At 55.3% G+C, this 27870-nt stretch overlaps 1 protein-coding gene across 3 annotated transcripts in view; it reads right to left on the reverse strand.

Moving 5' to 3' along the window:
* Nucleotides 1-1445: 1445 nt before the first annotated feature.
* Nucleotides 1446-27870, reverse strand: part of SUDS3 (SDS3 homolog, SIN3A corepressor complex component) — a 75905-nt gene continuing 49480 nt past the window's right edge. Inside the window, exons 20-26 of one of the 3 annotated variants that reach the window (XM_030024001.2) lie at nt 19767-21700; nt 16783-17446; nt 14399-15750; nt 11106-14221; nt 9274-10400; nt 6675-6733; nt 1446-6313 (exon numbers count right to left, since the gene is read on the reverse strand). The gene's annotated coding sequence lies outside the window, so the exon portion shown is untranslated. The remainder of the gene's footprint in view (nt 6314-6674; nt 6734-9273; nt 10401-11105; nt 14222-14398; nt 15751-16782; nt 17447-19766; nt 21701-27870) is intronic. The other 2 variants (XM_041125699.1, XM_041125700.1) reach the window with 2 other exon arrangements.

Here is a 27870-nt window from a genome sequence, read left to right on the forward strand (position 1 = left end):
TTTTTTTAATAGAATAAAAAGGAGATTATTGGAAACAATTAATTGTTCAGACTGTCAAGAAGATGAAAGTGTCAGGAGTAAACAGATGCTGGTCACGATTCAGCGCTCATTAAGGCAGGAGAAGGATTCATTTCATATGCATGATTAACTCCTGGCCACTGATGATTTACACAGCAGATGATCAAAAGAGAATTAATTATTCCACAAATCGGGTTGCTGCCAGCCCGGCCCCGGTCCTTGCTGGAAAGCAGGGCTGTCGTGGCCGCCGCTGCCCCGCAGCCGTGCCTGGACCCGGCTGTGTGCTATCTGCCCCTGCCCGGGGGTGTTTGCCCCCCCAGCCCACCCTCCCCACCATTGCCCGGCATCACGAGCATCTCCCCATGAGCCACCTCCGGCATCACTACGTTCAACGTCGAAGGGGTTTCATGCCGCCCAGCCCCGCTGGAGCGGCCGCTGGGGAGGTATCGGCTTTCTGACACCCGGCCCAATAATATCCTCCTCCGTTAGTGGTAATTAACCCAGGGAAGGTTTCTCTCCGCTTGACACCTTTTCTTTCTTTTGTGATTGATGGAGTCTCTTGCCGTTACAAATCCACGCCGTAATTAAAGGAAGGAACTCCACTCCCTCTACCTGATTTACTTTTTAATACAGTCCCCTTTTGATCTCGTCTCTCTCTTAATTAAATTACGAGCCATGAATCAACACCCTGCCACTACAAAAGCTGTTCTGCCTCGCTCACTTTCCTCCACCGAGAGGAAAATAGCGTCTCCAAATCTTGGCAACGGGGAATCGCTGAGAGTTACGCAAAACACCAGCTCTGCTCTTGCTTGGATTTCATGAGGAGCGCAGGGGCCGGATCCTGCGTGCTGGTGGGCTCGTGGAGAGCAAGCATGAACCCCCTAGAACTGGGTGCAGAGCAGGGAGCGACGCTGTGACGTGATTTCTTTGCAGCCGCCCCATGTCCCTGGTGGGTGCTGGGGCTGCTGGGGGACACGGGGCAGCCGGGGGACCACGGCCCCGGCCCCAGCCCAGGCATCGGGCTCCTGCTCGCGCCCGGTCCCGGGCTCCGCCGGGCTCGTCTGTCCTCGGGAAAAACGAATTGTCGGTCCGCAAAGCCCCCGGCAGTTCTCGCCTGCTCCGGGGGCTCAGCCCATCCTCGAGCATCCCCAGCACATCCGACGCCCGTCCCTGCCGCGCCGGCAGCATCCCTCCCGCACCGTGACACCCCTGGACCCCCAGGCCCAGCTCCCCTGCACCTCCCCTCCCTCTTCTGAGGCCACCACGGAGGGAAAATCAGCCGCTTCACGTGGCAGAGCCCCCGGCCACGCACCACCGACCCACCACGGGCACCCGGCACGGCCGACGTGCATCACCGCGGCGGCTGGAGGGCTGGGGAAGCCGCGTGTGGCTGGGAGCGTAATGGCGTAATAACTCTTTCCCGTGCAGTCTGGGTGATGACAGAGCTTTTAATGAAGGATAATGGTGTTTTGCATTTAAATATACTGCGCTGTTGACTCATGACTGCAGCAGCCCCGGGACAGGAGGCGTAAATCAGGGAAGGCTCCCGGCAGCGCTCGGAGCCTCGTCCCACTGGAGGCATCTCCTGCGGACACCCCGGGATCGAGGCGAGGGGAGGAAGGCAGGGACGGGCACCCGCACCCTCTGCCTTGTCGTCTCCCCCACCGCCGCCAAGTGCAAATGAGCCTGATGCTAATTTAATGAACTTCTGATGATTATCGCCTTTATTTTTAAATTTGAATTCCTGCAGGAGTCACCTTCAGCAGGGAAAGGCAGCCCCTCCCCAAGGCGGTGGCGGAGGGGAGGGGGGGATGAATTGATTGCCTGTATCTGATTAGCAATTACGCTCGGCGCACTTCAGCAGTAAATACTGTCACCCGGGGCTGCGGACGAGGTGATGGCAGATTGGGGGGGGTCCCTGGGGAGGGTGCTGGGGGTGGGCTGCAGGGACGGGAACAGCATTTCAGCATCCGGATGGTGCTGACACCCACCCTGGGCTCGGTGCCCGCACAGCACGGAGCAGGAGGCCACAGGCACCTTCTGGCTGGAGGGGACAGTCCCTGAAATAATTTGCTTCCCGAAGATTTTCGAGGCTCCGGGTGGAAGCCGCTGGGGTGAGCTCGCCGCCTCTCCCTCCCCTGGGATAACCGTCTCCTGCCGCCGAAGCCGCCGGGCCGGTGCTTACGGGCATTTATGAGTTGTGTCTTTAATATGGCGCTGGAATATTTGCCCTATAAATTCTTAAGAACAGATTTATACATGAGCTATTACTGGCATTACAGACTATTAATAAATGAGTTAAATCTACAGGGAAAAAAAACTGCATTCCCCCCCTTTACGTTGGCGTAATAAACATATAAGAAGGGACACGAGGCAGCGCTGCAGCTGGGGGCGGTGGTGCCTGGCCACCGTGGCAGCGGGGCCACGTGCCGCGTCCCCTGGGCCACCTGCCCTGCCCCAGGAAGCCACCGGCCATCCTTCCCTGCAGGGATGCGGGATGCACACGGCTGAGCGAGCTGCAGCAAAGCTGCGGATCCTCCCCTGATCCCAGACAGGACCGCCCGGACACAGAGGACCCCGGCACATCCCCGTTTCCAAACTGGCAGAGGTGTCCCGGGGGAAGCGGAGGGTTTCTGCACGCTGGAGCCAGTGCCGAGGCGCTCAGGAGCGTGGAAGGGACACAGGGGACGATGCTCCGATGGCGCTGCCTCCTCCGTTTTGGGAGGCGAGCTATTTGCAGAGCTGGCTGCTCAGTGTACACAAGCTATTTCTGGAAAAGCCTTGACTGAGAAAAGCCATTTGGAGAAAGGCGGCAGTGGAGCCGTGTCTCCGGGAGCAGCTGGCTCCGTGCTGGGATCCGGTGGCTTTCGAGGGCTCTGATGTACAGGGAAAACACGGAGTCTCCCCTCGTTCCCAACTACATTGACCAACTGGACATCGGGAGGTGCTTTGCCAGTGAAGCCCGGTGGCTTTATCCCCATTTGCCCAGGGCTGTTTCCAGCCTGGGGAGATGCTCAGGTTCCCCACGACCGAGGGCCACAACACATCTAAGATTCAGGCAGACAAGTTAAGACCTGGAGATGCCATAAGACCAGATCCTGGCGCCGTCATGGGTGATAGGAAACCCGGAGCGGAGGGCTTGAACCCAACACCGGCTCCTGGGATGGGGGTATCAAGAGAGACCCTCTTCCCGAAAAGAAAGGGGTAGCAGGAGGACATTCCCACCGCTGCCACGGGGATGCGTGGCCAAGGAGAGGGGCTGGGAGGAGGTGGGCTAGCGGTGGTCCTGCCGCGATGGCCCCACGTACGGCGTGCTGCTTCGGTTAACAGCAGGGCAAAGCTCGCGCCCTGCGGGGCTGCCGAGCGCGAGGAGCCCCCGCGAGAGCCGGGACATCTCCAAGGGAGCGTAGGGGGAGATAAACAAACAAAAATGCAATATTTTCCTCTGCCGCCAGGATTACATCAGTGCTGGCTGGCTGAGTTTGATTAAAACTCTCATTTATTACATTTGGGAAGAATATAATTTAGCTACCAGATTAAAAGCGAATAAGACCCCTATAAAGGGTCCCAGCGCATCCGTTTCCCCAAAGCCACCGCGTGCCACGGCAGGACGCTCCGGGCGGTGACGGTGACACCTCAGGGTACCCTCGGCATTCCCACCCAGGCTGCCGGCCCCTCTGCCAGCCTTTCTCTCGCTCGGGAGGTTGCCTTACGGCTCCAGCACTGCGTGTGGAGCTCCCCTGGGGATTGCAGGCACTGGGGACCCACGCGGCCAAGGAAGGGCCACCGCGGGGGTGCAGGTGGCTCCTCCAGCGGGCAGGGGCATCGAGGGACCCGGGTCCATCAAGACGCATCACCTGGTGAAAGGACACCCGAGGGCTACGGCCATCCAGCCCCGATCTGCCCGTGTCGGCGAGCTGGACCGTCCCCGGGGTTCTCCGTGGGGGTATGAGGGTGACATGATCCCATCCCTGATCCGACCCAGGCAGCTGCTGGGGAAGAAGCCCTGCTCTCCCAAACCCCCTCCGTACAGCCTGTTCAAATAGGCACACGCAAGGTTGCTGCTCTGGCAAGCTTTCGGCTCTTTGCCTATTACTTTTAGATGAGCTGGCTATTTAAACAGCACTTAAGCATTACAGCTGCTGGTCTGTAAAGCGTCTCCGTGACACGAGCCCTTGTTCCCAGGCACTTCAAAAGCCGCTGTGTAAAAGAAATTAATAACAAAGTGAATTGTACTCGAATGCAGCTTCTGGAGAGGTAAAGCGGCGGCGGGGGAGCGGCAGAAGGTGAGGGAGAGGAGTTTAACCTCCCCTCCCATTCCTGACCCCCCCGGGCAGTGATGGATGATGCCATTTTCAGGACATCACAAACCCAGGTCAGATTAAAACCAAAACGGGCTGAGGTCCACTAGGCTTTCTGCTCAGGGTCATTACCGGCGATGACGGGCATCTGAAATCTAAACCAGCATGATGGCAAACGATTGCTTTCTAAGCAGGCTGGTTTTTCTTCCCAGCCTGACGTTCGGAAGCCGGAGGGATGGACACCAGTGGGGTTTTGGTCGAGTCTGGCCCAGCAGCCAGCGATCGATGCTCAACCCCTGTGCCAACAACTGTCTCTAGCTTCAAGCTGCTCCTGGCCGGTGGCGTTTGTTCGCTTTGTGATGGACAGAATTTGGGAAAACTCAAGCCTAAAAACCTCTACAGTCTCAGCTGGAGGCCTCAGGGCTTTCATCCCTAGCCTTTGCGAAATCAATGCAGCAGCAGACAAACCCACCAGCCCTCCACGGAGCTGCCCTTGATCCCAGCAAGCATAGAGAAGGAAAAAATGTATTTTAAAAAAGATGCAGGTTCACTCGGACCAACCATAATTCACGGCGTGCCCTGCGGGCAGGAACAAGAGGCTGGCATAGAGAAAGAGCATCTTCCGTGGGCTTCAGCCCCAAGGGGGATGTGGTTTCTTCCCAGTTTTCTGCTGGAATGTTCGAGGAGAAGCGCCGCTCGTCTGCAAAATATCCCCGGCTGGGGAAGAAGCAGCGATCGGGATCTCAGCATCATGGCTCCACCAGACGCCGCACGGCCATCGTCAGTGTTGATTAATGAGACATCGGAGCAGTCGCTCAGCGCTGCAATGAGTCTGTAAGCAAACAAGATATATTAGGGGAAAACGCTTGTGGGAGAAGAAAAGGGCTGGGCTGTTAACTCCAAAAACCTCACAGACCCCGCGGGGAGACTCCTGTTGGTATCTGACTGTTCGGACAGGGAGTGTCCAGTCCCCAGCCAGATGTCATCTCAGCTGGCATCCCTCCCAAGCACCATTTTGCTCCCGATTTCTGAGGGGATTTGTCTCACAGGGGCCCCGCAGGTGCTGGCAGGAGAGGGAGGCAGGAGCCGGTCCCACCTGCCCGGGGAGAGCAACTTGATGTCGTTCAGAGCTGGGATCTTACCTCCAAATCCCTCTTTCTTTGACAAGAGCAGAAATCATCCACTCCATCTTCAAACAGCAGTTCAAAGCCTTTACATCACTCTCAAGATTAATTAGCAGCTAAATAATAATCCAGGATAAGTCTTATCAAGGCATAAGAAAAGCGACATGGTCAGTCAGTGATGTGGGAGATCCAAGGTTGGAGAAAGCTTCATGTTCCTGCTTAAATCCAACATCTCCCAGGAAAATGCAGCCTCTTCCCATGACAAATAGCAGCGTCAGGAGTTAATCCTCACCAGAGGAACATTCCAAAGAAAACCCACCTCGGGCAGCGGGTCTGTTTGCTTTATGTGCGTTAACACGTGCGTGCTCAGGCAGGGGAGCAGCAGAGCTCTGGTCGCTGTTGGCCAACTCAAGAGCCCACCAAGGCAACGCATGGCTGACCCTGTAAAGGACGGGTTAGGGAGGGCAGAGAGCTGACGGTCAGGCAGGTCCTGGGCCCGGAGGCTCAGGAGAGAGTTGCGTGCATAGCCTGAGGATGGCTGTTAAATACAGGGACACCATCTCAGATCTGGGACATCCTCAAATGCAAACAGCGGCAAGCAGAGAAGAGACTTTGGAGGCTCCCCGCGATTCCCCTGTCCCGTTCTTACATGTCGTGGCTGGGCACCGAGCTCACAGACCTCCAGCACGACCCAGAACGGCTGCCTTTCTTGCTCTGGGCTCCCATCTGGTGCTGATGTTCCACTCCAGCAGCCGTCACTGCAGGATGCAGGGTGCTCCCCAAGCCACGGGTGAAAGCCTCGCAGCCCCACCAGCCCGGGGGTGCCATGCCTTTACTTCCAACCCCCCTTTTCCAAGGCACCTCCAAATGCTAGGAAAGAAAAATAAATAAATAACCAGCTGCAGCAAGCTGGCTGCACCAGAACATTTATTTCATATAATGCATCATTTATTTTCAATTATCGTGGTACTTCCCCCCCCCCCCCGCCCCGCCTCCCTCCCCGCGCGCTTGGCAGATTGCTGGTGGAAAGTTTGCAGAGTTGCAAAACAGCCGTGGCAGCAGCGGCGGCTCTGGCGCAAGGCGAAGGGACGGACGTGACGGGGACAGCGCTGGCACCTCTTACAGCAGCGCGGGGCTGGGAGGAGGATGGCAGCCCGGCGGGAGGGGGGTATGGATGGACACCTCGGGGCTATGGGTCAGACAAGGAGAGACGTCCCAGCTGTCAGCTCACCTCCGGACTAATGCGCTGAAGGAGGTGACAGCAGCGAAGCAGAGGCGGTGACAGGGACACTGCAGGGGAGGGCGCAGAGAGGGACGAGAGCAGCGCTGTGGGCATCTTCTCCCTCTAGACACAGTTTCACCCTCCCAGCACCGGCCTTCTCTCCTTTTCCCTCTTTTCCAGGGACCTACTCTCAACACCTTGGGGAGCCAGAGCTTGGGGATGGAGCCGGGTCAACCTCCAGCTCATGGGAGATGTCCGGACCTGACCTCTGGGATGCAGCTTGAGCTGCGGTTTCCATAGCTGGTGGTTGAAAAACCCAAGCCCACCCCAAGTCCCTGCATGGCCAGGAGACCTCCAAGGGCCAGGGTGGCCCTGGGCACGACCACAGCTCCCGTAGCCAGGGTGCTTGTGCAACACCCGCCGTGTCCCGCAGCATCCCCATCCCCTGGGAAGATGCTGCTGCTGCAGCCCAGGCGCGGAGGTGCGGCGCTCACCGTCTTTGCCCCATACTTGCACACCAAACAGCTTTTTTTATTCCCAGGTCTCTCTCAGTCAAAGCCATTTGAAGATCTCTGACATATCATGAAGAATTTTCTAATGGGGTTCAGCCGACTTTAAGATTTATATCAAAAAGCCCCAATTTATTGAATTAATGCTGCAGAGCAAACCCACGGCTGCTTAACAACTGGAGTATCAGTATTTTACAGCAACATAACTAATAAGGCCATTAATACAAACTGGGCTCACTCCTGACATTTATATCACTGTAAATCTCTCTTTCAGCACTGGAATTATTTATGCCATCCCAGGCACTCGAGAAGCCCTGTCGTCCTTTATCGGGCTACAAGATTTAAGCCAAGAAATGACAAATATAAACATAATAAAAAAAAGGAGCTCAAGAAGAGCTGGGCCAGGCCCCCAGCGGTGCACACCTGGGACTGTCCCTTGCTTTCCAGCAGGGACGGGACCAGGAGGGACCTGCACCCCAGCCAGGTCCCTTCAGCCCAAACCCATCCGACGTACCCGGCTGCAGCTCCCCACGTGCGTCACGTTTGCCCTGGGCAAGGAAAGCTCGGATGGTTTTAAGGAGGGATCACGGATGCAGCCGGTCCCCTTCTCCCCAGCATCCCCTCCAGAGATTTCCCAGCACAGCCCCGAGCCTGGGGCAGCCAGGAAGGCTGAAAGCTGCACGGGGTGAGAAAGGTCTAAACCACCCCCCAAAAACCCTCCCGAGCCCTAACCGAGCACCCAGAAAACTGCAAATAGCAATGAGATCAGGGCAGGGGGGTAGGAGAGGAGAGGAGCCTGACAGACCTCACTGAGTACTAATTATTTGTGGCATTATCTGCACAGACAGATAAGGTTCTCATTAATAAACTTGAAGAACGTGGGGAGCGGGGGGACACAGGCACAGAGAGAAGCAGCAACAGCCGAATGCCAAGCAAGAGCTGCGAATGAACCACAACCACCAGCGAAATGCAATCAGGCACAGGGAGCAATTAGAGGCCCGGCTAGCAGCGGTGGCAGCGTGGGGGACAGTAATTAGCTGCCAAGCCTGTCCCCACTCGGCTTTGTTTTGCAGGCTGCCTCATAATTCACGACATGTTGGAAATGAAATCATTAGTAATCTTTCATAGGCAGGGCCTTATTAAACCCGCTATCTGCACTTATTTAATTGGAAGGAGATAAACCCAGGCCAGCGCGGGAAGCGGGGCGAGGGAGATGCATCGACTCCTTATACAGCCTTGCTGCAAAATAAATGCAGGGGGTGCAGGCGTGTATGGGGGACAGGGGCTTGCAGGGGCTCTGAAACCGCTAATTTTGATTTTTATCTATGTGAAAGAACCCCGAGAGGCAGGAGGATGGAGGAAAGCCCTTGGTTTGCAGGTGGTGTCACCCAGGCCATGGGCTCCGGGGCAGGATTACGCAGGAGCGGGGTCTGGCCAGCTTTGTGCTGGCTGGGCAGACGGATGGAAGTTGGGGAGCAGGGGCGATGGCTGGAGGAGGGGGGGGGGGGACCCAAGGAGCTGCAGCAATTAGCAGATGGGGGCAGGTCCCCGTGGCAACGGGACGGGTCCAGCACGTTCCAGCGGCAGCACGGGGGCTGCTGCTGCCTGCGGTCGGAGGAGGGTGGTGGGCAACCTGGGGTCCCTCGGGCCATGCCGCCGAGACACGGGCTCCGGCTGACACGGGGGGCCCCCGCAGCAGCTTCGTCGTGGTTCTGCTTCAATTCAGACTGGTTCAAACCAGACATCGTTTTTCCCCTGCCCCAACAGAGGGGAAGATGCTCGGTCCACCCAAAAGAGTATAATGTCGTAAATAGTTGAAATCAGGGTAAAACAACCCCCTTTCCCCAACAGCTCAGCCTCTCTGAATGACGCATCCATCCCAAACAGCCACCCCCGGGTGACTGGTGACCCCACACAGCAGCCCCCCAGCCCGACCCGCTCCCCCCAGCTCCCCTCTCCAGCTCTCCCCCAGCGCCTGCGGACGCACGGGGTGACATTTCCATCATCCGTGCTGCTCTCCCCGGGGAGCTGTGCTGCTCCAGCTCCCTCCCCGGGGAGCTGTTCTCTTTGATTGCTGTTGAAAGGAGATATCATCCTACCTGATGGGGAGACTTCCAGCCCTCCTGCGAGAGCCCTTTGCTTTTTGAGAAGCGGGAGCTCCAGGGCCTCTAGTGAACCTTATTCACAGACGGGGAAAATGGAAAGAGATTGGAAAGGTGGAGAGAGAATTGCTTTCCTCCGTTTTATTGGAGCCAAGGCTTTAAATGGCTCTCCTTAAACTGCAGCATTGCAAAAGAGGTGAGAGCCACGCGGAGGTGAAAGGATGATATTTCTTGAGGCAGGGCGAGGTGCCATCTTGGTAAATATTTAATTAGGAGTCAAACTGCTAGACCAAGGAGTTTTGCCTGCAGAGATTTATCAGACACAAACATCATCTGTTTGAAAAAGTAAGCAGCTCATCAGGAAGTATTTCTTTCTGCTTGAGCCTGAATCCACACCTAGCTATTTAAAGCCAGAGTACTCTGTTGAATCTCTTTATGCCACTCCAGCCCAGCGATGAGACGGGCTCAGGGGCTGGGGGGGGCAGTTTGGCCAGGGAAGATGCTCTTAAACCCTGTCCTCGTAACAGGATGCATTTCCTCCCCTCCTCGTCTTCCTCCCTTCCAAAATTGAGGGAATATTGGTACAAAGCCCTGAAGACCCACCCGTGCCCCCTCCTGGGCATGGGGTGGGTGTTTGGGGCTTTGCTCTGGGTGCAGATTTCCTGCCTCCCCCTGTATCCCACCCCACCAGACACGCACGGCCGAGTGGCACGTGGGTGGGCAAACCCTGCCAGGTAGCGTAGGAAAACAGGGCACAGACGAACCCCGCTTCAGAAGGCAAAACTTGCACTAAAGCCTACCTAAGCCAGGATTTGGTCGCAGCAGTGAGATGCTAGTGTTTTCCTGCCTCGCCAGGCTTGCAGGACTCTTCCAGACATCCACTAGCTCTGGAGAGTCCCAAATGTGGGTGGCCACGGCCACATCCATCTCCCATCTGGCTTGTAGGCACCACGGGACGGGAGGGTCGAAAATCTTCTTTGCTTCCTTCAATGAACTGACCCCAAGATGGGGAGGTTTGGTTGGAAATCTCCCCGTGCTGGCATGGGGACAGCATCAGGTTTTAGCAAGGGCACCAAGAATGGTCCATCAGTAGCTCGGGATCCCAGGAAACACAGGTTGAAGTCCTGTTAGGAGAGGGAAATGTTGACTCTTTATACACCTACAAACATTAAGCTTGCAAATCAAGCCGATATTTAAGAAATCACTAACGCTTAAGGAGCTAAAACCCCGGTGTGTGATTGATGGAAAACTGAGAGCTGCTCTACATCAAGCTGAGCGCGAGCGTGTCCTCCAGTGCCCCCAATGCGTTTGCAGCACAGCTCAACTCGTGTCCCGGATGGGAAGGACTGCAAGGATTTATCCCAAAGTCCATTCCTCCCTCGTACTGCCGGCGCTGGCACCAGTTAGAGTCACCCCGCCGATTCCCATTTAATATCGCAGGGAATTGCCAGCATCTCCTTTCTGTGCATCTCTTCCCCTCTCGGTCACTCAAGCAGAGGGAAGGTTTCATCGTTTCCTTCAAGGTGATAAAGTGCTGCTTCTGCAGCGCTTGTTGTCTGGAGCGATTCGTGTGCCACAGACTCAGCCAGATCTAACAAGAATGGCAGCAGCCAGAGCAGCTTTTCTTCCAGGTTTCCCCCTCCCCACGTCATGCCCAAGGTCCCCAGTCCCCTGTACAAGCCACTATACGTCCTCGGTACTCTCCTAGCCTTCAGCCAGGTGAAGCTGGCCTTGAACCAAATAGAGTTTGGCCCCAAGTTAAGGTGAAAAAAAAGAAAACCTCAGAATCGTCTCATTGAGAAAAAGGGTTGAAAGGCCAAGCTCCTCACCGCTCCGGCTCCTTTGCCCTCAGCAGAAGAGCAAGCAAACTCTGGGCTGCTTAATGAAGAATTGCAGCACTCGGTGGACGTAGCGGGCAGAGCGCTGTCATCTGTGGCTGCCTTTCAAATTTATTAAACACGGCATCGCTCCGCTAGCGCTGCCAGCCCGTATTCGCTTCCCCGCAGCCAGCGAGCACGCAGGGCACGGCCGGGAGCTGCTCGGGGTCTGCACCGGTTGCAGACCCGCTCCACTGCTGCCTCTGGGTCTGTGCCACCCCATCGCCTTCGCTGTGCTGCGCAGAGCAATCCCACAGCCCCGGCAGCTCGGGGACATCTCGCCATCCAGAGCAACAGGAGGATCAAAGCTGCGGCGGCAAGCGAGAGGCCAGGATGAGATTCCCCAGGGAGGGAGGTGACCCCAGCGCCGGCACGGCAATACGGGGGGGGTGAGTTCACGTTGCATCGTGCAAGACTGGAGAAGGGGAAAAAAAAAAAAAAAAAAAAAAAATCCCATCCCCTATCCTTCTAGGATCTCCTTTCGCATACCTTGCTGCCCAGCTTCTCCACAAGCCAAATAAAACCTTTCTCCAGATCCTCTTGGTAACAGCAGTGACTTGCCCTGCTTGGCTGTAATTAGCTGCAAAACCACCAAAAAAATTGCCCAGCTGAAGAACATTTAAGGACCGAAAGAAAAAGGAACTGAGCTGCAAGAAAGCAAGCAAAATCCATCATGGCTAATTATTTGCTCTTAATTGTCAAAATAAGATGGATTGATGAAAGGAGTTGGTAAGCAGGATGATAGCAGGCGTGTTCTCGAAGGCAAGCACTGTAGTAGGATCCAAAAGCAAGACTTTTCATAATCCATGGGCTGTTAATTATCTAAACACAGGTCCCTTGGAGCTGCCTCAGTGAAGATTAATTAGTTTTTGAAATAATAGCTAAATTGATACTGGGAAGGAGTTTGGGTTCCCAAATAATAGCTGAAAATTAGCCAGTCTGTTTCTCCATTTCTCTTTGCCACGTTCAGGAGGACATTTGTCTCTGTTGCTTTTTCAGAAAAGGGCCATTAATCAAATCAGCAGCTGGTCCTTCCCAACCCTGTGATGTTGCAGAGAGACAAAAGGGAGAAGGAGGAGGAAGCCATCACCCACAAGTGTTAGGAAAAAAATCCCCAAACCCAGTGATTAGCAACTCCGGAGACTGTGTCCCCAGAAAGGGCTGGATCTGTTCAACTGGGGTAACTCTCCTGGAGGTGAGGAACGTCTCCTGTGACAAGCAGGCACCTACAGGGAAGGGATTTGTCTGTCTTTAAAACAAATTACCCGCACTAATCCCAAATACCGGGATTTATGTCTCCTGGTTCACCCAAGTTTGACGTCTAAGTTGTCGCCGCCTGCCCAAGCTTTCACCCACGAGAGGGCCACACGCGTCCAGGACTCGTTCCTGCGTGTCCTGGGGGTGTGCGCACGCTGGCTTGTCCCTCCATGGTGATGCTCGCCGTCACCCTCTCCCATCTGGCTGCACGTTTCACGGGACACGCGGGAACATCTCTGTGCAAGAACATCTCCGCGTAGGAACATCTCCCGTCAGCATTGGTGACAGCTCTGCTGTCACACGCGGCTGAGACCATCTGAGGGGCTCAGGAGCTGTCAGGTGTACAGGCACATAAAAAGCCTGATGGCACGCGTCTTGTTCCCTGGGAAAAATCAGCCAGTGGGAACCTTGGCTCCTCCAAGCAGCCCCCCCAGTGCTCCCTGCCTCCCCGGGCATCCGACCCTGCCTTGGGGATGGCGTTGGCCATCGTCACACGCAGGCGAGCAGCTCTGAGCACAGAGCCTGCAAAAACCCCTCACAGGAGGTACCCACGCAGGTGGGACCCCGCTGCCCAGAGGGACCCTGCCTTCCCAGCCCACGGCGATGGGGTGCTCTGGGGAAGCAGATCCCCGTTACAGCCAAGCGAAGGTGCGGGCAGCTGAAGGCTGCCCTATCAATCACACCAGCCTCCGCTCACGGAGCCCCTTGTCTTGAAAGAGCGTCTGCTCCGTCACATACGCGTGGCTGACACGCATGAAACCCTTTGCAGCGTTTATTGATGTACATTACCTTGGATTTTATGGCATAATAAATAACGGGGGGAGAGGCAGGCACCCATCCCCTCAATGCCGTCTGCACTGCATCACCCACCCTTTGTGGCTTCTCAAACCCAGGGCTGCAGACAGCATCTTCCCCGGGACGTCATTACTCAGACACCCCGCCAGCCACACGTGTCCAAGGGACAGAAGGTCCTGCTCCCAGGCGGGGAGGCCAAGACCTTGTTCCCTTTCCTATTCAGCAGCCTTTAGTAAACAGGCATCACCAGCTACCAACAAAAAAAAACGTCCTTCCAAGCTGCTCGTTATCGTTGGCGTCGAACAGCCGCAGCCAAACGAGGGGCATGCTGGCTCTGTGCGGGGTGGTTCTCCTCCAACATCTGCCGGAGCCTCTCCCCGAAGGCGACAGCCGTGCCCTTTGCAATACGGAATTCCAGCAGCCTCCTACGGACCACCGCCCCGCTCCGACCCCGGAGCGGAGACTGCCGGCGGACAGATCCGCTCTCACTTCATGGCGCTTGCCGGCAGGATCAGACCTCAGCGGTTTGTTACGCTACAGAGGAGGCTTGAGAGGTGCTCAGAGGAGAGATCCTATTAGATAAGAGGGAGCAGACGGCAGGCCCGGAGCAGAGGGAAGCCACTCCATCTCCGGGAGGCTCGGTTTATCGGCGCAGGTCTCAGGCAGCACCGAGTCCCTGCCGCCGCGTCAGCCAGCGAGCAGCAAACATCTCATTAGTAACGGCAGGGCTCCCGCTGCTTCACCGGCCGGGGTTGAACCAGCTCCCGACCGGGAACGATATTCCCCCCCCGGCAGCAGATTAAAGGCAAGGCAGGGAGAGGGAGGGGGAACAAACCTGGCGGCTGCTGGTCCTGCATCGTCCTGAGGTCCTGGAGCACACGGGCTTGGGCTGCGTAACCTTGTGGTCTCGCCCTGCTGCAATGCCTTAGCTAGATTAATCGCTCCCGCCATGGGCAAGAGAAGTCAAGTGGATGCTGTCTCCTTGGCCATTACTCTGATTTTTCATCCTTCGCCTACTGTGAATAAAAAAACATGACAGTGAGAGTGGCAGCCCCCCAGCCCAGCATCCATCCTCACCGTGCAAGCACACAGAGCAGGGCGAGGAGCACCCATCGCTCACTGTGCCCTTCACTGTCCAACAAGCCACTGATTTATGTCCAAGTACCGACAGTCCTTAAGCAAAATCGAGGTACCTCTGCCTCGAGGAAGGGCCAGGTCCTGCGCAGAGCCTGGTGGTGCTCCCTTCTGCGGCATTGCTTCTGACACAGGTTTGCTTGGATTCAGCTCATTGCCAGAAACCCAGCCTCAGCTGAGGAGATACTTCTATTGCCAGGTTTTGGGGTGCCTCCGCTAAAAACAGAAGTAAGGGGAGCACCAGGGCCCAAGGGAAGAGCTATGTTTCAGGAGCCGTTACACCGAGGTGGCTTGCGGAGGCTTTGGATGGGCAGCATCCACACCACCCTCCTTCAGCCAGGCATCACGGCCCCTGGGAGGGCAAGCACAGCTCCAGCTCCTGGGCAGGACGCCGGGGCTCTGCTCCACTCGGACATCTCCGTGCTTGATGTTTTCAGCATGGGCTTTTTGAACCTCTGAGTCCTCCTGGCCAACCCCTGGCTGTCTGCAAGCACAAACACCAGCTCTTCTGGGCTTTTCAGCCCAGCTAATATGACGGAGTGAGCACGCGGTCTCTTTTCTAGATTCCCTTTTAGCTATTTCCCAGCCCCAGGGGTGGAGATAGTTTTTCATCCCCTTTTGCAAGGTGATTAAACGCTGCACTTGTAAAACACTTCATTCTGGGAAACAAATTATGCAAAACACACTCAGAGGGATCTAATACAAACTGATACAATCAGCTAGCAGTGGGGACTCCGCTCCCAGGATTTACTTTCCGGGGACTATGAGAAGCTGCCTGGACAGCCTGCTGGCCTGCTCCATCCCAGAAGAGGGTCTCCACCGGGCACAGCGCTGAGCTCCGGCTGATCCTGCTCCATCGCAGCCTCCCGGGGACCTCGGAGCCTGATTCTCCTCTGGAGAGGGCTGGATGGTTGCACGTGTGGCATAGGGACAGGCCAGGCTGAAGGAGACTTGGGCATCGCACAGAGCGGCTCTGGATCCAGCAAATCTGGATCTCCTGGTGTTGCTCATTTTAAAATTCACGTGAGTTTTTTTCGAGCTTTTCTGTTGCTACTAGCCACGCTGCAACACTCTCACGCACCATGCTGGGAGAGGAGCATCTGGATGGACCTTCACTCATCGCCGTGTTTCCAAGCAGCTCCGGGGACGCTCTACCTGCCCGCAGCCTCGGCCAGCGCTTACCCAGCAAGAGACAACGCTAACGAGACAGAGCTTTCCATGCCTCAGACCACTAACGATGGGGAACGATGCTGCTTGCCTCCGGACAGGCCACTCGGCAGGTGTCAGAGAAAGGAGTTCCTACTTCTTCTGGACAGGCTCAAGGGTGCTCCAGGGAAAAGCACTGTGGGCAGGGAATGTGCTGGATTAGGACAGAAACCAAGCCAACCTGGAGCTCACCTTGGGTGCATGGCTGTTGGAAAAAAAAGGAAGAAAAGAGAAATCAAGATTTCCCGCCCCCGATTTGCTGACTCAGTAATGACTCAAGGGGCTAAATTTAGCTATCGAAGCGCTCAGCAGCGGGGTGAGCGGCTGTTGGCCTCTCCTTAACCTTATTATCAGACCTTTTAAGTAAACCCTTCACCAGCTCAGGAGAGATTCTGCTCTGGCTCCAGGGGGATTATAAACCACCTTTGAAAGCTGGAATAAAGCACATGTACGTACAGAGGTACGCACACAGCTTTCTGGTGGCGATGCAAGACCTGGGAGTGGAGAGACAGCACTTGAGCGCATCACGCTTGGTAAGTTGTCATAGCAACAGGGAATTTTAAAAGCAATTAGGTGTGGGTTCATCTGCATCGCACCGAGGGATCTCCAAGAGCCCCGGTGCTGCAGGCAGCCTGCTGGGGCCGCTGTGGACAAGGGACTCCTCTGGTTCAGAGAGATGTGGTGGCACTGCCTAAACATCGGCGGGCTAACCCCAAAACGGCTTTGCAAGCCGGGCGGGTGCTGGTTCAACAGTTCAGCCTGCCCTAGGGAGACGAGATGCCCTGTGGGGAAACACAGAGCTGTGACCCAGGCCTGTTTCTGTACCAGGGTGCAACAAGACAGAATTGAAGGACTTTCCGACCGAAGAAAAGTATGAATTTCTAAACAGCAACGATATCATCTTCTGCAATACACCTTGACCCGGCTGCAAGCTAAGCTGGCTCCGTGCTTTAATAAGGCCCATTCCTGTAAGGTCAATCATTATACAACCTCCCACAAAACCTTCATCAACCATTTCCCAGAAAAGCCCAGCCTGGAGAGCAGCTCGCCTCCTGCGCCGCTCAGGGTTCATGCCGAAGCAGTCAGCGTGTGATCCAGCGAGCTGCTCCTCGCTCCTCTCCAGCCCCAGGGCAGGAGCTGGGGGAACCTGCCCGCCCCGAGCCACCCACGCTTCCCAAATCCTGCTGATGGGACCATCGGCCACGGCAGGGATGGAGATAGATTCACCGACGTTCACCGTCACGCAGGCTGAAGGCATCACCCCTTCTCCGCAGATAACACCACACGCTCTACTTTTCCAATTCCGATAGCACTGCTAAGAGCTTTTTTCTTTTTCCCCTTTTTTTCATATGCTAAAAATCAGTTCATCCTCCTCACTGCTAGAAATTCTTCTGAAGTTTCTCATCGCATCTTTTCACTTCCCTTCAAAATTTCTACATTTTCCAGGCTGTGTGCTGCATGAAGTGCTGTTGATTCCCAGCTTCTCCTTCCACTTTCCACTTATTTTTCCACATTTTCTGCTCACAGTGGCCACTCTGGCCAGGGCACATGCTCTGGCATTCACTTCTCTGGCTGGGGATGTTCCCTTTTGCATCAGACAGCTTCCAGGAGGCCCCGAGAGCTGCCGAAGCGTGGGCGATGCTGTGTTCATGCCTTGCTTTAGCATCCAACCTCCCCTTTTATTTATGGGCTAGAGAAGAGGTTGTAGCATTTACCGGAGACCGGGCTGGGTAGCAGCATTTCAGCTGCTTTCTCCCAGTCTGGCGAGAGAGGGGGGTAACGTACATCTGCAGCGGGGAGATAAGGTAGTCGGGCACCTCAAATGCCTGGGATCTTATTAAAGGAGAGCTGGCTGGCGAGATCCTATCGCTGCGCAGAAATATCTGCAACTTCATCCTCGACTGTAACATGAACCAAAACAAATCGAATGAGCAGGGCGGTCAGGTCGGGCTCTTCTCCAAGGCAGAACGGGCAGGGAGCCGGGGGGAGGTTGCCCCCCACGCGGCCGGGACCCCGGCAGAGCAGCCGGAGCGCAGGGCTGGGAGGACGCGCGGCCGCGGCAGCCCGGCGAGGGGTGGAGGTGGCTGAGCCAGAGCGATAAGGGAGAGCCCGGTGGGTGGTGAGGTTTGGCCGTCACATCCACGGGGCGGGATGCTGCTGCAGGGTGTAGATGCAGGGACCAGGGAGACCTCGTGAAGGGCAAGGGACGGGATTCGGCCTCACGTGCCAAAGGGCGCGCAGCCCAAGGGAGCTCCTGAAAAAGCAGATGCCTGGCAGCCGGCTTTAACCTGGCTCGCAGAAGTGCCTCTCTACGGGGACCTTGGGGACCCCGAGTCACGCTGTCCCCCCCCAGGGCTGGCCAGCATTACTGCTGATGGATAAATCTGCGGCAACCCGAGGCAATCTGACTGCTAATGCAGGCAGCAGAGCCCGTCCCTGCTGCCCACGATCCTGGGAGCACACAGGGAGCCAGAGCTGGATTTTAAACTCGCTCTTCCCACATTCACTCAGGGACACGGGGGACAGGGACAGCTCTTGGGCAGCCAGCATCTCCCCTGCCACGGTACCACCTCCCAGCCCTCCAGACTGGCTCAGTCGGTCCCACCTCCTGTCGAAGGGCTGGCAGCCCAGCAGGTACAGCAGGAGAACCGTGCCCAAGCGTTTTTCCACCCCACGCCGTTTCCCCGGGGACAGCGTGGTTGGTCTGCCAAGCCTTCTTCCCACCCCTCTGCTCCAGCCGCGGCAGAGCGAAGCGGGCAGCGCAGGCAGCTAAGCACCTGCACGGAGCCAGGTCTTGCCCTGGCAAAGCCCCGAGCAACTTGCACACAAGCGAAGCTCAGATTTCCAGCTCCTTTCCTTCTGCCCAGGAAGCGTGTCCTGACACCTGGGAGCCCGCTTTATTTCAGAAGCCATCACGTGCAGCTCGTTCCTCTTGGGAACAAGCACGAGGCAGGCAGCAGCACAGGGAGGGAGACCTGCCAACAAACACCGTTCGTGCCAGTCGTGGCCAAGAGGAGCCAAGGGGAGAGGACCCAGTGCCACAGGCTCCTTTCTGCCAGGGCAAAGCTTGCTTTGACCCCGCCGTGATTTGGTGAAGGGGTTTCGGAGGGCAGGTAGAGCCTCACCAAGGCTCCTGGGGCAGGGACAGGTACAAACAACATCCCAAGCAGTTATAGCACTCTTCTTGTCACATTAAACTTCACAAAAGCCACACGAATAATAGCAACAAACTCTCCCCCACCCTTCAAAAGGGAGGGCGGGTGTGCACGAGCCTGCTCCGAGCCCTCCTGGGAAGCAAAAGAGGATGCAGCCTCCGGGTCCCCACCGTGCCCCCTCCAAAAAGCCTGGGAACAGCCCGCCGGCTCACGGCACAGAGCAGCCTTCGCCTGAGTCGCAGGGGTCTCGGTGCCACCTCCCACCCAGCCACGGGAACAAAAGGAACCTCGTCATCCTCCCTTGCACGGCATGTGCTGGCGGCGGGGGGGGGGGAAAGAGGTGCCTCTGCCTGCCGGCAGCGAGCTCTGCCCTCCCCACCGCTCTGGGAGAAGGAGAGCAAACAAATCAAGCCCCCGCAGCCAGGCGCGTGGGCAGAGCGTGACAGCATCTCACCCATGGGTGGGCTCTGCTCTGAAAGGGAAGCGTTCCAGCGGCGTTTGGGAATAAGGCTGTGCAGGCTAAGGCAGCACGGGGAGAGGAGTGCTGAGCTTGTAGCACCAGGGATGGGAGAAGAGGCCAAGCACGGCAGCAGGGAGCCAACATGAACATCGGTAGAAGGACCATCACATCCACGCAGGGGAGCTCAGAGCTGCACGTCACGTCAGGAGGAGGGGGACAGGCACAGCTGCTAAGAGTCAACTGAGAGCAGCGATATTTGGGAGAAAATGAGTAGGCATGGGGAGGCAGGCCCATTTACACCAAAGCAACAGATGCAGAAAAGCTTCTGCCAGCTCCTCTCACCCTCTGGAAACACCACGCTGGGAGCACCACGCTCCCCTGCTCACCATGCTGGGGATCACAGCCTGCCCAGCCCAGCCCCTGCACCAGCAGGGCAAGAAAGCATCCAACACGGGGGGCAAACACAGATCTGGGAAAGCATAACGCATCAAACCGGCCAGCAAAGTCTGTTATCGGCTGGTGTCTCTGTGTTGCCCCACTGAGACTGACAGCCCACACGCTGCCAGAACAACTCCTAGATAGCAAGGGCAATGTTGACCAACCTACCTTGAGAAGAAGTCCTGCACCTTGAGATCATATCTTGTGCTTCTCGAGATGGGATGAGTACAGAGGGCAACAGCCTCATTTAAAGCAGCCCTGCTGCTTCTAGACTCCACAATTCCTCACTCAGTGTTAGCTCTCTGCATCCCACTGCGGTGGAAGCAAGGAAGCCCCTTTGGGTGAAACAGAGACCTGGAAACCTTCAGATGATGCGGAAGGAGGATGTTACTGCCTATTACCTGCAACTGAAGATATGCTACCTGATTTATCCAGGGCAAATAACGCTTGTCAAGAGCGACATACTCATTGAACTGCTGTATTGGTCAGTCTGCACTGACAGAGGTAATCAAAGCGCTGCTGCAGAAGTAACATGTAGCAGCTCTACCCAAGCTCTCAGATGCTGATGGGAAAAGGAAGGAGGCGAAAGTGCTGGCAAGCCAGCCTCATCTATAGTAAGCAAGAACAAGGGCTGGCATACAGCTTAACGTATTAAATAACACAATGAAGGAATGAAAAAAACTCAGGGGATTAAGGGAGAAATCTGTTTCCCTTATAATTTATAAACATCCAGAATGCGATGCTCTTGGACTTAATATCATCAGTATGTGATGAGGTAAAAGGGGATGCACCCTCCGATCTGCACCCAGGTCGTTAGCTCACCTCTACTGGTTTTGACAAGGAAAGGTAGCAGAATTTAGATGAAATCATGGAAAGAGGCATACCAAAGGGCCAGGGCTACTCCATGGTGGGCCGAGTCAGGCTGTCACCACAGCAAGTGGAGTAGACCATGGAGCTGCAGGCACCTCTGAGCCCCCAGCGGGTCTGGGATTCCCCGTGTCAAGGTACTTTGCATTGTCAGAGTGTCCCGGTCAGGCTCGGGGTCATTTTCACACCACCCGAGACTTCGCTGCTAGGACCCAAGTCCCTTCGCAGAAGGTGGTTCCAGTCAACCGATGGGTGCCCCAGTTTGCTCCTTGACTCACACTCACACACTCATCTGGGCGGTATTATCCCTGCGGTTTGGACCCTAGGTTTCCCACAGCAGTGTCTCAGGCTCCAGATTCCATAAAAGAAATAATTTGAGGGGTACAGCAGTAGGAACAGCTCGAGCCGGGTGTCTCCAAAGAGAGACCCCAAACAAAGAAATCCCTGAGTAATTATCCCCTTGCAACCTGCGCACCCGCCCCTCCCGCGCTCTTCACGCGCCTTTCGGTCCAATGGTGATTTCTGGTCTGGGATCTTCTAACACCTCACTGGGTTCCTTCTCCATGTCCAGGCAGACTGTTAACAGTTCTTACCTTGCCCGAGCTGCAGCTTCTGCTGGCGGCTGTAGCCTCCCTCCCTCTTGGTTTGAGCTGGCTCTGGAGACCCTCTTTTGCTTAACTACATAAAAGTTCAGCAAATCTAGGTGAAAGCTCCCAGCTTGCAGCCTGAAGCTTCAGCAGATCTAGCTCCTCATGCTAAGTAAGTAACGCTAGACAAACAGTATACTAAATCGCACAATATTATGCTGTAACTTCTCTATCCTAATGCTAAATGATTGACTCTGAGTGATTCATTCTATTTAAAACTTATTTATTTCTTAACACCTGGACAGGTCCCAGGGCAAGCACCAGCGACCCAGCTAATTGTATGGAGTTACTCTGCAAATGCTGGCTCATAATAAATGACTATGCTCTGTAAAAACCTTCTTAAACCAGCTGTGTCATGCAAATGTCCTCAGGAGCCAAGGTGCTTAGCAAAATCAGTGTGAACATGGCACTAGAGGCTCCTCCTGAAGACAAGATCCCATCTGGCAACACTGACCTGACGAGGAAGAGGAGACATCCAGGCAGGAGGAGCACAGGACCATCACCCCACGTTGAGCCTCTCTTCAGCAGCTGCGGGAAGGGCACGTCAGGAGATTTGGTATCACGTGGAAGAGCCACGGGTCCGGTCTCCTGGTCAACAAGAAAGCAACATACGGGAGACCCGTATTTTAGCGAATTCAGAGGACGAGGTTGTATCCCTGATGGCACATCCCTCCGCCTGCCTTCCCATAGCGGTGTTTTCTCTTCTCGGGTTAGCAAATATCACCGACCGCGGAACCCGACCTCTGCGGGCAGATGGCTTTTTGCCTTCATAGCAGCACGCTAATAGGGAACTGGCGGGGGACAGATGCTCCTGCCTTCCCACGTTAAGCGAGAGCATCGGCGCCGGGATGGCAGCATCAGCAGCGCTCGCTCGCGTTGGCACCGAAAGCCACCGAAAGCAGCAGGCGGCAATGGTGCAGGCAACCTTGGTGGTAGGTGCTGGGAATCGAGCTCCGCGTTCATTCCCACACAGCCGGAGCTGATCGCTGCTCTCAGCCACGGCTGATCGAGATCAGTTCCCCTCTCCACGTCCACAGCCGCCCCGATGCCCCAGCCCGTGCCGTGAGAGGGGACCAGGGATGTTCAGGCATCCAGGGAGGGCAGCAGGCACAGGGTAACAGGAGAACATGGTTCTGGCTTAGTAATGAGTTTTGCATTGTGCTGCATTAACCCAGACTAAATTATCTTTTACGCTACTATGCTTCAGCTAATAGAATAAATAATACAACCGGCAAGCAGCAGCAGATAAGTTCTTCCTTTTGATAGCTGTCAAGGGAAAACAGACCCTTTTATTTCGGCCCCTCTGCTGCTGACGTGAGGGCAGGTTTCCAGATACCCCAGGTGCTGCTGCGTTCGGCATGTGTCACAAACACCAGGACAACCGTCCTGGCTGGGTGGAAAGGAACGGCCGGTACTCCTAACGGAGCTCCTAGCTGGTTAAGGAAAGAGAAGTCTATTTCAAGGAGTCAGAGCCTTTTTAACCTACCTTCCTTTGAAAGGAAAAAAGCCCACCTAAATATACCTTACCAGAATTAGAGCTTTTAACCTGTTTGCCTCCTGCAGCCCATTGTCAGGTGCGTCAAGAGCTGTTTCTCTGGAAATGGCGATGTTAGCTAATTGCTGTTTGAAGTCTTTCCTCCTACGGAGCAGAGCAGCAGCCTAGGAACGCCCGCTCCCTTCCCTGACAGCTCTCTGCAGAGCAGGCTTTCCAAGCCATCAGCAGGAATGGGGCCGAATCCTACTCTCCGGAGCAAACCACAAACGGATCCCGAGGCAGAAGGGGGGACAGCTGAGCTCTCCCCATCACTCTCTGCTCGCTCACCCTCCCAAACGCCATGGGCACAATCTGGAGATGACCGCACCAGTCCTGCCTATGGGGCCAGGGATGTGCCAGCATCTCCCCCAGCACAGCGTCAGCGGGGCAGCGAGGGTGCCCAGGGCCGTGCATCTCGGGGGAACTGCTTTTTTTGCTGCAATGAAAGGCCAGTTCCCCTGCCTGGAGGAGATCCGCAGGGGAAGGCAGTGCAGGCAGCCAGCAAATCCCTCCCTCTCCCAGCACAGAAGGGCCGGCATACTGCATTAACGCACAGCTCCCAGCACCCTGGGACGCCTACACGACCCTCCCCGAAGAGGGACAGGGTCTGGCCCCTCTTCTCATAGCAGCATACGGACCAATAAATAGCTATTTCTCCCCAGTTTTTTCCCTAGACAAGCAAGATTTAAATGAGAAGTATTTCCCTGCAGAAGCCACCCTAGGGTGGGTGCAAATGGGAAACTGCTGGGGACACAAGTGGGCTCCAGCGGAGCTCAGGGGACCCTCCGGCAGAGGGACAAGCCTGCAGCCTTCGATAGAGATGAGGAGTCAAGGCAGCAAGGCAAGGAAGAAATGTAAACGGGGAAAAGCACATCTGATTTAGCATTGGGCAGATGCGTACTTTTGTCTGAGCTAGTGAGAAGAGCAGGTTGTCAGGAGGCGGAACAGGCATTTCAGCAACAGCTATCTGTAAGGGTTTCTTCTTTAAAGTAATTGCTACACCTCAGGAAAAAAAAAACCTATATGCCTTATCATGAGCCAAGATAATTTTCCTTCAAGGAATCCTTGAGGTTTGCCATTTCCATGAAGCTCTGCAGACAAGAGAGCCCTTCTCCAAGACAGCAGCCAGGGCTGGGGAAGCCACTTTCTGGAGAGGCTGGGGAGGAACGTGGCACGGCACTGCCCTCTTTGGGTACATCCACCCACTGATCCCAGGCTGGCCACTGTGCTTGGTTCAGGACTGGCGTACAGCTGGATCTTTTCTTCATGTGCTGGTAAACACAAGCGACCTTGTTCCCCACCGCTTCGGAAACGCACACGCATAGCAGATGTTTGCTCCGGCAGTCTCACCCTTACTAACTGATGGCCAAGAGATCCTCTCCTCACCCACAACTCGCCCAAACCCCGCTTCCATCCAAGCTGCTGCCGTGCCGAGCCTCACCACTACTGCTGTGGGGATCTGCTCCTGGTGGGAGAATGCGCAGAACGGAGCCAGGCTCCCTGTCCGCATCCCCAGCCCTGGCTGGGAATCGAGACCCCAGCAGAGCATCGGGTAAGAGCACGCATCCCTTTTGGTGGCCCTGTGTACCCAAAGAAGCTGGGGCTCTGCTGAAATGGCTGCTGAGGCTTGGGGTGACCGTACAGGAGCTGCAAAGGACAGCTCAGATGGACAAAAGGCTGCCAAGATCAGAAAACCCCAGAGCTGCAGGGGGTCAGCAAATTGGGTTCTCGGTATTGCAAGAATCGGGGAAAGCTTCAGGTCCTCTTCCATCTCGTTCAAACTGCGGCCACGCTCCTGGCATCACTCTTGTGATAGCCACGCTCTGGCTTTGAGAACTCCACATGGTAAGAAGATGGAGCAGCATAAGGTACATCTATACCCGTGCTATCCAGGCTCCCCTCCACCCTGCATCCTCACAGCCCAGCCAGGGGAGGATTTCACACCGGCAAAGGGCAACTTCACAGAAGCGGCAGAACTGAGGGTCAGTGTGCATCCTTCACCTCTTCCCTCTTTCCCACAGGACTATGGCACATGCTTTGGACGTCTTGTGAAACACAAGGAAGCATCATTAGGAGAATAAGATAAGGACATAAAAAAAAAAAAAAAATCACAGCTGAAAGCCCTGACCTTCAGGCACGTGCCCTGACTGCTGGGAGAAGACCTGCCAGACCCAGGCTACAACATGAATCATCTGCAAGAGGAGCCATCCAGACCTCCCCATTTCATCCCGCCATGAGCTCCTTGCACAAACCCCAAGGAGGGCAGAGACCAGGTGTCTGCAGAAGCTGGGGTGTTTGGATCCATCAGAAAAGTGGTGGATGCAGGAAAGGGACGTTTTGAGGAGGATTTGCCAACTTGGGACGGGTACCTGGTGCCAGAAGACTGGTCATTGATCCATCTCCTCTGTAGATAATGGTTAATAAAGAACTTGGTTCATTTAATAGTCCCAAAAGACTCTGTGCTAGGATCTACCACAAGCTACAAGAAGTGCAATGCTTCTGACCAACTTCGCGAAGCTCACAGCAAGGACGGGGTAATTAACTGCAGAGTAAAGTGGCAGCAGGACCGAGACGCTGGATACTCCGACAGCTGGAACAGGAATAGAGCCCAGCCGTGGAGCTGAGCAGGGAAGGGAAAGGCAAGGTGCTGTTGGTTTGTTCACTGTTCCCAGGAGGAAGAGAGAACAGGGAAGGAGGGACTGTACCCAGGAACAGCATCAGAAATACCGCTGAGAGGGAGCAGGAATTTTAGAAACATATGCATCTACAAACCAATCTAAATGCAAGGAAAATAAGAGTAATGAGCAGCTTACTGCAGAGCTACAAACACTGCAGCTATTTTTAGTTACGTAAAAGACCCCAAATTATAGGCGGGATTGCTGTAAGACTTTGGGAGAGAAACAGATCCAACACCAGCACATTTCCCTTGACGCCAAGGGAAATCTCAGTGCCTTAGAAAAAAAATGAGGGAGAAAATACACAGTTTAGGCAATTAAAGTGGAAAGCAACTCTCCAAACCCCAAAATCACCGCACGGGACTCCATCTTCTACTCCCTCAGCGGGCCTGAGCTCTTCACAGCTCCCCCGAGAAGCAGTCCTGTTTTCCTAGAGGAGACGGCCAGCAGTGAGAACGGGCATCTGCCTCCACTCTGCCAGATTATTTACTTGAGGGGCTGTGGAGCCAAAGGCTTGAGTTCTGCTGCCAGTTGCTTGTACCAATAGTAAATTACGGAGCTACTTTCTTTTTTTCTCCTCTATATGAAAAGGACTTAGCAAACCGAGTGCAAAAAATACAGGGTAGAAAGAACATCCCAGGGCACGGTGGAGACAAGAGCAGAGGATGGAGGAGAGACCAGCAGGTTGCTTGATCGCTGCAGATGTCCCCTTCATGTGGCCACAAGGAAGGGGATGCCTTACAGTGGTGGGCAACAGTAATACTGACACGTCCTTTATCTGGGAGGATGGGATTTCTCCAGTTACCCGTGAAGAAACAAGCAAAGGCTTTCACTGAAAGAATTCCCTTAGGACTGGAAGGAAACGCCCAGGGAGGAAGAAATCCATCCGCTTCCCACGCACAAGTGTGGGGCGGCAGACGAGGCAGGTCCACGGCCAAGGCACTGCCATTCACAGACCAACCCCTTCAGTCTGCTCCGGGGCTTGGCGATCCCACTGGGAGAAAACCTATGCATCCATATGCAACAACGTCCCTGCAATTTGAGTCAAACTTCTGGATGGGTAATGCTACTTCAGCCTTGTTTTGCTCTAGCCCTTCTCAGCTGCAGGTCTGGTCGGGCGTTCCAAGGGGGAAAGCCGCCTGCCCTCGAGCTGCATTTGGATGGAGACTATTTTTGGGCTCCTTGCTGGCACGCAACACCGCTGTAAGTAATCACCTCCGAGGTTAATTAAATGAGATTCTTTGGCAAGGTCTGTGGAGGAGCAGGATTTCCTTTTCTCCGCATTAAGCCCTTCTATTAACACTCCAACAGATCTCGACATCACGGTGCCCCTTCGATGCTACCCATCATACCGCTGGCAATAATGGCGGGTCTATTGCAGGAGATTAGGGGTGAGCTACAGAGAACTGCAAGCAGCAGAGAAAGCAATAAGAGCAGAACAAGCTTAGAAATTGTCAGCTATAGTAGCAACCCCAGAAGTCACAACCGTGCTCATGCCCACAGCAATCAGCCCAGCGCTGCAAGAATATCACACAATATTAGAGTCACTGCTGCTCGCAGCAATCTCTCTGGCTCGTACCCCTACAAATTTCACAGGGACTGGAGATGCTTCGGAGCTCTAACAGGCACCACAAAAAAAAAAAAAAAAAAATAAAAAAAAAATAAAAGGACAGTGTTCTCAGTTTAATGCAACATGACTATTTGCTTGCAAAAATGACTTGGCTTCTCTGTCCCTGAACCTTGCAGGTGTTTGTTTAACAGGCTGCATAAATTGAGGCTAATCACAGCTCCGCCAGCTGCTGAGGAGTCCGACAGCCAGGAGGACACAGCCTCGCTTATCTCAAGTGCAAGCTGAGCGAGCTGCTCCCGAGGGTGAGAGCTAATCTATTCCGCCCTAAACGAAGCAGCCGGTCTCTCATGCCTGCAGCCTCGCCAGGGAGAAGTGGAGGACGGGGTCTGAATGGGATTAGTGCAGAGGAGAGAGGGGATATTCGGGGCCGTGCCTTGGCTGCTGCCAGGGATGTACCTGGGGAAGGGTCCGCCTTGGCCGCCCCTGCGATGCCGAGGGCTGGGCTGGAGGCCAGGGACGTCTCCCCGGGTCTGGCGGGGGAGCGAACACGTCTCCAGCCTCACGTCCCTTCTGATCTCCCAGCACGATGCAGAGGGAGACGGGCACCAGAGCCGGCCAGACAGCGAAGCTAACGCGCACCCCTCCACCTCCCTTCCATCTTGCTGCACAGACGTGCCATGGGGTGGGAAGGGACTGGGCATGGCATGAAGGAACCGAGCGCCACTGATGAATAAACCATTGGGATGTGGCTTTATACACCCCCAACGTGCATAAGGGCACGAATTCTATATCTTACAAGCCGACAAAAGCAATTTACCTAAAGGATGCTTCTGTCGTGAACCCAGGCTTCTCCGGCGCGCGAGGCAGTTTCCAGGCAGCGCCGTTCCCTAAAAGCACCGCGGGTTTCCTGGCTTCGCAACGCCCTCGCTGGCTTCATTCACCCCCAGCTCTTTGTGCCAGGGGACAAGGAGGAGGCAGG

Source organism: Aquila chrysaetos, chromosome 9, assembly GCF_900496995.4.
Source record: "Aquila chrysaetos chrysaetos chromosome 9, bAquChr1.4, whole genome shotgun sequence".
Classification (NCBI taxonomy): Eukaryota; Metazoa; Chordata; class Aves; order Accipitriformes; family Accipitridae; genus Aquila; species Aquila chrysaetos.